The following is a 13,623-nucleotide window of genomic DNA, read 5'->3' on the forward strand; positions in this document are numbered from 1 at the left end:
CCTGGGAGGTCCAACATACACTCATATTGCTCTAAAGAGAGATTGGTTTCTCACATCAGTACCATAAGGCATTCCACAATTTGGGCATGTTAGTTGTAACTTATTCTATCTATCTGGAACTCAGATGGCCTGGAGAAGTTCTCTCTCCATCCTGGCCCTTCATCCATATATATGTCTTCATGCTTGATTGCTTTAACCCAAACATGAAACTCAACACTTTTGTAAGTTCCTTCAGAAAAATTCATTCTCACAAAAGCATTAGTGCTCACAAATGCTTAAACAGATCTGGGATTTAGTCCCCACAAACTCAAAAACAACAACAACAACAACAGATTCTGCATATTTCTGTCTTTATAAATGTTCTTGTTCACCGGGAAATCAAGGATTTCCATCTCTCTAGCTGGTCCCCCAGCTAGCTCCAAGACTACTTGGTTCTTCTCTTATTAATCAGAGAAAATGTTTCTCAATATAGTCCATGACCAAACAGTTGTGCACATCATGGTGGCCAATAGAACAGAGATCACATAGTCAATAGCATCCACTCTCCTTTTAAAGTCTCAGTCAGTTTTAATTAAACCACTTCTGTTTAATCGAACCACATTATTAAGCAGTGCTATCTGAACCTGGTTACCATCCTGAGATCCAGAATTGGTGAGACTGGATAGGCAGAACCCTTGACAAAATGTTGCCTAGACATACTTGGGCATAGCATCCCTTTCCTACTAACTTGTTGAATCTCTGTTATTAAATGTATTCCTTTATAAAGCAAGAATTAAAAAACACACGTACCTTAAAATTTATGGTAAGAAATAATAACATATTCATGCATATCTCAGATTTTCATATCCCACCCATATCTCAATTTTTCATAGAATGAAATATTTCTAAAAAGTCAAAACCAACCAAAAATCCCTATTAATTTTAAAACCTATTCATTAGATGCCACTGCGTCTTGCTAAGCACTTGAATCTACCTTTGTGTGACCTTCTTCTTCCTCTCACACTAATGCAGGCCTATTTATCCATAAGAAGCCCAGTTATAAATGTGAATGAATGACTGTATCAGTGAAAACTGCTCGATAGAAACATTGCAAAATGCAAATTATGAATTTGCATTGTAGCATTTTTTTATTCCTTTGTTCTTCTATATACTTTTCTGCCTTCCCCAACTTATAAAAATAATTATCATTGATTGTATTTATAATCAAAAAAGAAAAGTAATTTTAATCTTATAAAACAAAAAAAGTCACCGGCTTCCAGGCAGTTCAGTCCTAGGAGAATGTTTCAGCTGAAAGGTGACCATATGGTTACTTCATGGAAAGAAAGAGATTATGAAGCCAGGCCCTTTCATCTAACCGGCCGCCTAATGGGTTATAATTTAATATGCAGAATTACCTGCTCTTTCCAAGGTCTCTAACCATCCCCAGAGACAATGGAACAGATGTGCAGCCTGTCATAAGGCCAATGTGAAACTAACATTTACAGCAGAAGCTGGAAATCTTCTCCCCACGTCTTCCACTCATGGAAGTCCTACTTCAGGGCCAAGTATAAATTCAGCTTCCCCAGGAAACTTCCCTGAGCCTTCCAAGACTGGGGCTCTTCACTCCCTCAGCATTCTGTGTCTTTATCTTCATGTCCCTGAGGACAGGAGTCTCATTTCTCTTTGTTCATTGGTAAATTTCCCATGCCTAGCTAAGTGTTTCACACATAATGGGCATCCAAGACATGTATTTTTAAACTAATCTGGATTTCTGGTTGGTTTCAATAGATCGATCAACACTTTAAGCAACCAAAAACTGAAAAAACACTTTGAAAATTATGAAATTCTATTAACAGGCAAGGTATTATGATGGTACTGTGGTTCTGATGGAGGTTAATACCACTCTTACTCTCTTTATTCATCATTATTGGGTAATCATTCATTTAATCCCTTTAAGAGCTATTCACTAATGATAATTGAGTTGGAAAGTATAACATACGATCACAATGATCACTTACACATTCAGAAAGTGTATTTTACCATCCTGGGTAACATAACAATTTTGGTGTTTTTATGAACTGTGAACTGTATCAAAATCAACACGTGAGCAGCTAGCACAGTACTAGGCACTTGGCAGAAATGAGGGAAAGTCTCACTGAATAACTCCTTGGGAGACTGGGGGACCAAGAGGCAAAGGGGCTCAGGTTGGTAAAATAGTGTAAACCTGTGAAAATTTGGATGCTGTTTTTAAGTCTCATATAAGCATATGAGTTCTAGGGGTGGGGTGGGTGGGGATTTTTGTCTGATATATCCCCCGCACCTAGAATAGGGACTGACCCATGGTAGGAATTCAACAAATATTTAATGAAAAAATAAAAGTAGAGCCCTAAGACAGACCCTAATGCAGATTATGACTTCTTTAACGTAGACCTTATAGCCTTTTCTTTTTCTTGTTACTCCCACTGAAAGTGTACCTGTGGGATTACCTCGTGATTAGATGGACCAATGCAGTGAAGCTGGTTTCTCAGAATTAGGTAGCTTTCTTTTTATATGGCTGTCTAGCAGGCATTCGTAGACCCTGCTGGTGTCTGGAATCTGTCTTCTCTGTGTCTGGTAGATTTCAGCTGACCTGGGTGTCTCTGTGGGCCTCTTTTGTTGGCAGACTCAAAGGTGAACTCATTAGCCATTACCCCCTTGGAAATATGTTCTGGGAAATCAAACATGCTCTGAGTCACATCTGTCTGCCGCCTACCACAACAGTGTAGTATGCAGACTGGTTCTGCCAAATAGGCTTCTGGGAGGAAGAAATGGAAAATCTGTCATGGTATGAAACTGCACAGCTCAACTTGGAGAAGGACTTCAGTCCACAGAAATTCACAGAGTGAAGGCAGGCTCTTAGTTCTCTTCATGCATAGGTAAGCCTCGAGAAAATTCCCAGGTCCCTGCAGAGGAGGAGAAAAAATGGAAAGAGGTGGACAAGTGGATTGTGTTGGGCAGGGCGGCGACACTCAGTGCTTTCCAGAATGGCACTTTGGCTTGTTCTAAATGGATAATGTCACATGGCTATGCTTTTGTACACATAAGGTTGATCGCTACTTCAACAAGGTGCCATTAATCAGCTTCCTTGCTCCTGGTACAAACTGAAGAAAGCCAAGAAGCATAAAACACATGCCTTTCCTCAGAGAGATTTTTTGTTCTAGAGAGGGAGAAAAGAACAAAAAACTGGAAAGGTTAATGAATAAAAGAAGGCTGCTCACAATCCCACACCCAGTGAGTAATACACACAGAAAACCTTATGCTATTGCAGACAGCAAAGGATCACTATGAGCTGGAGAAACAGAAGGCATTAGGACAGGTAGAAGATGAAGAAGACTTATGCCAGCAGCAGAGACTGCCTGAGCAAACCTATGGAAGTGAGGAGGCTCCTCAAGAAGCCAAGAAAAACCTTGGGTCTCCTGAACCCAATTCTCAGGCTGGAGCCCAGTGAGGCAAATGAATTGCCCAAGGACACCTATGAGTAAATGATGGAGACACTTAGAATTCAAGCCTCTGGGATCTGAGCTTGGTGATATCCTCTGTCAGGTCCCTGTCCAGTGAGTGGTTTAGTGAGGCGAAGAGAGAGGGAGAGAACATGCATTGCAGGCTCTTGCACTCTATGCTCAAACAGGCTTTCCCATTTGCTACTCGCAGATACCCTAGACTGGCATAGTTACTGCCATTTTATAGATAGGTTCAAAGGTCCCCAAAATAATAGGTGACTTGCCCAAGGTCACACAGCTAGTGGAAATGGATGTTGAACTGAAGTCTAGCTGTTTACAAAGCCCAGTCATCTCAGCTATGTCAACTTGGAGTCAAGGGTTTCCACTGGGAGTAAGGAGAGATAACTGCTTTAAACTCTGCTTTTTAAATAATGTTCAATTTGAAATAGTTGAATAATGTCCAATTTTAAAAAATGATTCAAAGATTTATTCCAGTATTTTAAACATTGCCTCTGGAGGGAGAGATGGCACTGTAAGGTGGTCAGGAGGATGTTGTTGGAAGTTAGAACACCAGATGAGTTGTCTGAAAATAATAATGTTGCTACTCGACTGTTTTATATTACTGTAAACATTACCCACTATAATAAAATCAGACACAGGTTCAACATCTCCTGTAGTAATAATAACTCTTGTCTGCCTTCTAAAATGACTCCTAAATAACAAACCCTCCATAAACTCAATCTAACCCAAATAAACAGAATTGCTGTGACAACCGAGATCATAATTGTCTTTGTTTGATCCTTCAGCCTCCACAATTGTGCAGGCTCTCCACACCGAGTCATGGCCTTGTTTATCTTTGCTGTGTGTGCTCTGGGAAGCTTTCTGCCTAGAGAATTAGCACACTCAATAAGCATCACTGTTCTCTTCAGTTGATTAAACTCCAGCATACTCGGTCTGTTAGCAAAATGTGTTGGGCTGATATCACAGTTCTAGCTCACCTCACCTCATGTTGCTCTTTTTCAATGTTATCTTAGACTGTGCAGGTTTTCTGCATCATAAACCAAATTGATCACTGAGATCTGATAGTTATAACAGATTCTAGACACATAAATTATTTTTCATTAGCTTTAATTGCCTGTAAAGGAATTTGGACACTTAATCTAAGGAAGTGAAATAATGTGGGTCAGCTCTATTAGACAATGTAAAGCTCTCACTTATTAAGAAATAAAAAGTGTAGAAAGGTAAGCAAATTTCCAGTAGCTGCAACCTTAAGGTCCTTCCACAGGAAGCCAATCTCTGGCCACCAACAGAGCTGTCTTTGATGTTACGTGCAGCTTCAGTTCACACTGGCTTCAGTGCCTTCAGAGCAGGTCTCTATCTCCTGAAGATCCAGGTCTTTGATTCTCCTATGGCTCTAAATATATGTACCAAATAATAAAGATGACTACAATTAATTATTTTTGTGCATACTCTGAGCCACGCTCTTTACTTAACCTTTATATGCACCTCATATGAATACTCAAGTAGATTTCCAAAGTGGCTATCATTATCCTTATTTTACAAAGGATAAGACTGACACAGAGGGATTGAATTCCTTTCTCAGGGACATAACAGTACACACTGAAGCAGAACTCAGACTCAGGCCTGGATGAGTCCAGAGCCTGTGCATTCCAGGATATTCTGTGCTCGCCTGAGACTCCAATATAGACTGTGCCATGCTGCCTCCTATAGGAGTAACAGCTGCTCCTGGCGTGTTTTCTCTCACCACCTAGGGCTCAGCCAGCATGAACACCACATCAACTTAACATCAAAGCTAACTTCAAACATTGAGTCTAGTAGGTCCTTTCCTGGTACACATGGTTCATGACTGTATCCCCAGTACCTCACAGAGTACCTAGTACATTGGTGATGCTCAGTCACAAATATGTTTGTTATAAATAAATAAACCCAATAAATAATAAATAAATAAAATATAAATATATATACAACATATGAATGGAATAAACTCACTAAGTGAATATTTTTGGAGTGAATGAATGACTTAGTTGATTATTCTTGGTAGATGCTCTAAGTGGCAGTCCCTTCATTCACCTGTTCTTCCCCCAGACTCTTCATTCGTAGTCTTTCAATCCATATTCTTTCACTGTTGCTTTCATTCCCATATCCCCAAACATTTACACTATCTGTGACCTTAGAACTTATACCCCATGGCTCTAAAAAAATGAAAAAGTATGACCACACATATTCCATTTTTTCATAGACTCATGCCTGACCTCCTCACCTTAACTGAACCCTGGCTTTCCCTGCCGTCCTCTTGAGTGAGGGTCATGCATTCACATAGGCTCTGAGTCCTGTGGAATCTCTAGAATAATTTTCACCTCCTAAGTAATTCTTGAATTTGAGCCCTTTCATCTATTCTCCAACTGTCTCCTTTATTCAGATCCTTATCCTTGCTTTCCTGTCTCCTTTGGTCTATGCTTTTCTTTAGGAAGTCCATTTAATTGCTGGAGGGAGATTTTTCCAAAACATAAATCCAATAGGTTGTATCCCCACTTAAAATTTTTCCTAAACACTTTCCAAGCAAATCACATAGTCTTTCAGTGGCATAGCACCCTTCACACACACCGCCAGGTTCCTGTGCTCCAGATATGCAGAATTAGTCACGCACGTTTCCCTGAAGAGACCATGTGTCCCTATGCCTCCGTGCCTGTTCACATACAATTTCCCATGCTTGGATGCCTCTGTACCTGTACCTTCATTCCCTGGAGGACTTTCAGTGGTGTGTTTCCTGGTTTCCAAGGTGAGTTAATAGTTCCTCACTGGTGCTGCCATATACCTGATTATACCTACGTCATAGCACTTGTCACATTTCTGCATTTTTTTCTATTTTCACAGTAACTAAATGTTCTCATTGTCTCTTCATACCCAGTGCCCAGCATATGGTAGGTGTTCATTAACTATTAACTATATAAATATTTAAAGAATGAAAGGAGAGTCTTCTGACACTAGGCAGTCTACAGTTCCATGGAAAATAACCACAAGTAGAACTCATCATCTCTATTCCAGACTACTGCAATGGCTTTCTACCTAATGTAGCTGTCTTTGTTCTTGCTGTCCCCTTCAAATTCCACTTACACACAAATGCCAGAGTGATCTAACATGGAAATCTTTGACTCCAATGCTTACACTTGCCATGTTCCTCATAGTAGATGGATTTAAACTCAACTTCTTAAAAAGGCATTAATGTCCTCCATGGAGTAGTGTCCTCTGTCTCTCATCTCCTCACTCCCTGCCTTCCTTGATCCCTCTCTGGCTGGTTAGGAGACAGGAAGGACATACAGGAATCTTAAAATACTGTGTACAGAACACCATCACTGCCTTTGCCATAATGCTTTATGGTGACTTTATGAAAATTATGTTCCCATGGCCAGACAGTAAATTCCTTGAGGACAAGGATTGTATTATATTTCTCTCTAAATCCTTGGTAGACAGCACAGTTTCTGACCCATAGTAGGTGCTCATTTATGGGTATTGAATTAATAGTAACTAATGATAGGCAGAATAATGAGTTGGCATGAAAAATAGCACAATGTGTTGCAAAGGAAAGCAAACTTTTGGACAAAGATCAGGTCTTCCAGCAGACAATAAGCTAAATGTATGCCAGAATGATATAAGACGTACATTTCTCATTAAAGTTCTTCAACTGAGAACAATATTTTGTGAATATACTTTGGTTCAAATCAAAATCTTATCATAAAAGGTATGTTTAAAATAAAAATGCAAATTATCTTCATAAATTCAGCTAATTTCATAAAGCAAAAAGCTTCTAGTACACATTTTCAAAACTAATGATACATAACATTAACACGAGTGCATTTACTGGTAGAATACACAGCAGCTAATGACATTCCATTACATGTTCTCTCTCATTGGTAGCCACCACTCGATGTCTCCTATGATTAGGCAAAGATTCAGTCAATTGGTCAACAGTACGAAGTAAAATCATCTTGTGGGGACAGCACCATATTTGTTGCAGTAGGGAATAATAAAATAACAGATTTCTGACACTTAAGCATTTCACAACTTATTTAGTGAAAATAAAGGGACACCCATGAGCAATAAGAGATAACCTATAAATACAAACTGCCTCCAGTCAAATGTGTTCTACACATGATTATTTCTAATAAACACAAACACAATGAACAACTGTACAGTTCTTCCACAGGCCTGTGTGGTGGTACTACTGCCCCCATCTTACCATTGAGGAGATAGGCATCCAAACCTTGTGACCTGCCCAGGTTTACATTGCTATATGAAATAGAACTAAGACTTAAACTCAAGTCTTCTGACTCCTCAATCCAAGCTCTATTCAGTACCATGCAAGAGGCAAATGTCAGATTTTCCAAAAAAGTATCCTTCGTCCTTCCGAGTTCCCGCCAAAATGAGATTTTATAGACTAGCTCTGTTAGGCAGATTTGGTTACATGTATTGGACTAGGCAATCTATAATGTGTCTTCCAATTTGAAAAGTACATAATCCTCTCTAGTATGTATTTATGGGCACCTTCAATTCAGCCATAACTCAGCCATTGTGACTGAACTGTTTCATCAGGCAACCAATCAGGGCAATGAAGAAACAAACAATATATCTGACTTATTTAACTGAACAACTTAAGCACAATGGTTAAACTGCTCAAGAGTGGAAAAAAAAAAAACAGTCTTAGCCAAGCTTAATATTACCTCATTCCTTCAGTGTTATATTTAACACACTGAATCCCTGTTTGTAAATGGCTCTATCCCCTCATAAAAATTGCATTTTGGCTATTAGAGTTTTTAATAAAATTTATTTTGATGACAAACATTTATTAGACTCTTCTGGCTTCCTTCATATCTCTGTACTCTTACATAATACCCTATAGTTTACTTTTTAAAATTTTTATTAAGTTACTGAATGCATTGTCACTGCTATTATTTAAGCATCACATACATTAAATGTCTACAGAATTCTCCACTTTCCTATGAGACCATAAATGTGTCTTGAACTATTAATCTGAATCACTATTCAAAGAGAATCTTCCGGGGGTGTGGGGCGAAGATGACCAACTAGAAGCAGTGGTGATTGGAGGCTCCCATCGAAAATAACCAAAACAGTGTGTGAATCTAGCACCAGCAATCCAGGTATCCAAGTTCCATCATCAGGACTGACTAGGCAGCTGGCATGACCCACAGAGAGAAAGGAAGAACAATATGGTACAATGGCTCACCTGAGAGCCACATGGGGCATGGGAGCCCCCAACCCCCAGCCAAAGGAGACAGTGAGTGAGCATGCTACCCAGCCTGGGAAACTGTGCTTTTTCCATGGAACTGTGCAATCCATAGATCGGATAGGAAGTCCCCACTTGTGAGCCCACACCACTGGGGCCTAGGGTACTAACCAGGGAGCCATGTAGATTCTCAACAGCCACTCAGCTAGAATCTGCTTAAGCCTACAGAGTTCCCAGGGGGAGGGGCAGCTGCCTGTTGTCTAAGCTGTCTGAGCTCTTAGGGGAGAGGTGGCAGCCAACACTGGGACTGCTAGCTGCCTAACACACTAAGCTCCCAAGGAAAACGAAGGGCAACAGCCATCTCTATAGCTCCAGGCTGCGCTTTTCCCCTGCTGGAGCCAGGGTGGCTAGAGGGCTTGGCCCAAGACTAATTCCCAAAGCCCAACACACTGGCTGTGGCAGACTGCAGCCAGAGTGTGCTGACTCTGACCCATCCCTCACTGGGTGGGGCCTCTCTGCAGGAACTCCAACAACTCCAGCCAGGGGCTCTGATCTCCCTGGGCTTGAACCCATAGGGGGAGGGGTGGCCATAGTCTCTACAGACCAGCAGACATAGCCTTTCCTCCTGTTAGTTCTGAGGAATCTGGGCAGCCCAGACAAGTGGGATTCCCCCAGCATGGCACATCCACCCCACCAAGGAATAGCCAAAGTGCTTCCTTAAATGGGTCCTACTCCCTATACCACCCAACTGGGTGAGACCCTCCAACAGGGGTTGTCAGACACCCTATACAGGAGCGTTTCTACTGGTATCAGGTTAGTACCCCTCGAGGTCAGAGATGCAAAAGGAAGGAGCAGGCATCCATCTTTGCTGTTCTCCAGCCTCCTTGAGTGACAGCTCCGGGCGCAGGAGCAAACCACGTGAATAGGGCCTGAAGTGAACCCCCAGCAAACCACAGCAGCCCTGCAGAAGAGGAACCTGAGCATTGAAAGAAAAACAAAAAAGTCTTCACAAAACCTCATCCAATGGTCAGCAGCCTCAAAGATCAAAACTGGACAAACTCATGAAGATGAGAAAGAATCAATGAAAAAATGCTGAAAACTCAAAAAGCCAGAGTCCATCTTCTCCAAATGTTAACAACAGTTCTCCAGCAAGGGCGCAGAACTGGATGGAGGATGAGATGGAAGAATTGACAGAAGCAGGTTTCAGAAGGTGGGTAACAACAAATTCTGCTGAACTAAAGGAGCATGTTCTAACCCAATGCAAAGAAGCTAAGAACCTTGATAAAAGGTTAGAGGAGCTGCTAAGTAGAATAACCAGTTTAGAGAGGGACATAAGTGACCAGATGGAGCTGAACTTTGTGAAGCATACACAAGTATCAATAGCCAAATCAATCAAGCAGAAGAAAGAATATCAGAGTTTGAAGACCATCTTGCTGAGATAAGGCAGGCAGACAAGATTAGAGAAAAAAGAATGAAAAAGAAAAAACAAAACTTCTCAGAAACATGGGACTATGTAAAACGACCAAACCTATGATTGATTTGAGTACCTGAAAGAGACGGGGAGAATGGAACCAAGCTGAAAAACACACTTCAGGATATTATGCAGGAAAACTTCTCCAACATAGCAAGACAGGTCAACATTCAAATTCAGGAAATAACAGAGGACACCACTAAGATACTCCATGAGAAGATCAACCTCAAGAAACATAATCATCAGATTCTCCAAGGTCGAAATGAAGGAAAAAATATCAAGGCATCCAGAGAGAAAGGCCAGGTTATCTATAAAGTGAAGCCCATCAGACTAACAATGGATCCCTCAGCAGAAACCCTACATGCCAGAAGAGACTTGGGACTGATATTCAACATTCTTAAAGACAAGAATCTTCAACCCAGACTTTCATATCCAGCCAAACAAAGCTTCATAAGTGAAGGAGAAATAAAATCCTTCTCAGACAAGCAAATATTGAGGGATTTCATCACCACCAGGCCTGCCTGGCAACAGCTCCTGAAAGAAGCACTAAATATGGAAAAACAAAAACAAAAACAAAAAAAACTGGTACCAGCCACTGTAAAAATACACCAAACTGTAAAGACCAAAGACACTATGAAGAAACTGCATCAACTACTGTGCAAAATAACCAGATAGCATCATGATGACAGGATCAAATTCACACATAATAAAATTAACCTTAAATGTAAATGGACTAAATGCCTCAATTAAAAACACAGACTGGCAAACTGGATAAAGAGTCAAGAGCCGCTGGTGTGCTGTATTCAGGAGACCCATCTCAGATGAAAAGACACACATAAGTTCACAATAAAAGGATGGAGGAAAATTTACCAAGCAAATGGAAAGCAAAAAAAGAGCAGGGGTTGCAATCCTAGTTTCTGACAAAACAGACTTTAAACCAGCAAAGATCAAAAAAGACAACGAAGGGCATTACATAATGGTAAAGGGATCAATGCAACAGGAAGAGCTAACTATTCTAAGTATATATGCACCCCATACAGGAGCACCCAGATTCATAAAACAAGTTCTTATAGACCTACAAGGAGACTTAGACTCCTACATAATAATAGTGGGAGACTTTAATACCCCACTGCCAATATTAGACAGATCAACAAGACAGAAAATTAACAAGGATATTCAGAACTTTAACTCAGCTCTGGATCAAGTGGACCTAATAGACATCAACAGAACTCTCCACCACAAATCAACAGAATATACATTCTTCTCAGCGCCACATGACACTTATCCTAAAAATCTACCACATAACTGGAAGTAGAACACTCCTCAGCAAATGCAAAAAAACTGAAATTTTTTGCATAAACAGTCTCTCGGACCACAGTGCAATCAAATTAGAATTCAGGATTAAGAAACTCACTCAAAACCACACGACTACGTAGAAGTTGAATGACTTGCTCCTGAATGACTCCTGGGTAAATAATGAAATTAAGGCAGAAATCAAGAAGTTCTTTGAAACCAATGAGAGTAAAGAGATAACATACCAGAATATCTGGGAGACAGCTAAAGCAGTGTTAAGAGGGAAATTTATAGCACAAAGGTCCACATCAGAAAGTTAGAAAGATCTCAAATTGCCACCCTAACACCACAATTAAAGGAACTAGAGAAGCAAGAGCAAACAAATCCAAAAGCTCGCAGTAGACAAGAAATAACTAAGATCAGAGCAGAAATGAAGGAGATAGAGACATGAAAAACCCTTCAAAAAAATCAATGAATCCAGAAGTGTGTTTTTTGAAAAAAAAAACAAACAAAATAGACCACTAGCTACACTAATAAAGAAGAAAAGAGAGAAAAATCAAATAGACACAATAAAAAATGATAAAGGGGATATCACCACTGACCCCACAGAAATACAAACTACCATCAGAGAATACTATAAACATCTCTATGCAAATAAACTAGAAAATCTACAAGAAATGGATAAATTCCTGGACACATACACTCTCTCAAGACTAAACCAGGAAGAAGTCAAATCCCTGAATAGACCAATAACACATTCTGAAATTGAGGCCGTAGTTAACAGCCTACCAACAAAAAAAATCCCGGGACCAGACGGATTCACAGTCAAATACTAACAGAGGTACAAAGAGGAGCTGGTACTCTTTCTGAAACTATTCCAAACAATGAAAAGGGGACTACTCCCTAACTCATTTTATGAGGCCAGCATCATCCTGATACCAAAACCTGGCAGAGACACAAAAAAGAAAAACCTCGGGCCAATATCCCTGATGAACATTGATACAAAAATCCCCAATAAAATACTGGAAAACCAAATGCAGCAGCACATCAAAAAGCTTATCCACCATGATCAAGTCAGCTTCACCCCTGGGATGCAAGGCTGGTTCAACATAGGCAAATCAATAAATGTAATCCATCATGTAAACAGAACCAGTGACAAAAACCACATAATTATCTCAATAGATGCAGAAAAGGCCTTCGATAACATTCAACATCCCTTCATGTCAAAAACTCTCCATAAGCTAGGTATTGATGGAACATATCCCAAAATAATAAGAGCTATTTATGACAAACCCACAGAATGGGCAAAACCAGAAGCATTCCCTTTGAAAACCAGCAAAAGACAAGGGTGTCCTCTCTAATCACTCCTATTCAACATAGTATTGGAAGCTCTGGCTGGGGCAATCAGGCAAGAGAAAGAAATAAAGGGTATTCAAATTGGAAGAGAGAAAGTCAAATTGTCTCTGTTTGCAGACAACATGATGCTATATTTAGAAAACCCCATCGTCTCAGCCCAAAAATTCCTTAAGCTGATAAGCAACTTCAGCAAAGTCTCAGGATACAAAATCAACGTGCAAAAATCACAAGCTTTTCTATGTGCCAGCAATAGACAAGCAGAAAGCCAAATCATGAATGAACTCCCATTCACAATTGCTACAAAGAGAATAAAATACCTAGGAACACATCTAACAAGGGACATGAAGGATCTCTTCAAGGAGAACTACAAAACCAAGGAAATAAGAAAGGACACAAACAAACAGCAAAACATTTTATCCTCATGAATAGGAAGAATTAATATCATGAAAATGGCCTTACTGCCAAAAGTAATTTATAGGTTAAATGCTATTCCCATCAAACTACTATTGGCATTCTTTACAGAATTAGAAAAAAATACTTTAAATTTCATATGGAACCAAGAAAAAGCCAATATAGCAAAGACAATCCTAAGCGAAAAGAACAAAGCTGGAGGCATCACGCTACCTGACTTCAAATTTTACTACAAGTCTACAGTAACCAAAACAGCATGGTGCTCATCCCAAAACAGACATATAGATCAATGGAACAGAACAGAGACCTCAGAAATAACACCACACATCTACAACCATCTACAAACATCTGATCTTTGACAAACCTGACAA

Source organism: Pan paniscus, chromosome 1 (assembly GCF_029289425.2).
Source record: "Pan paniscus chromosome 1, NHGRI_mPanPan1-v2.0_pri, whole genome shotgun sequence".
In the NCBI taxonomy this organism is placed as follows: domain Eukaryota; kingdom Metazoa; phylum Chordata; class Mammalia; order Primates; family Hominidae; genus Pan; species Pan paniscus.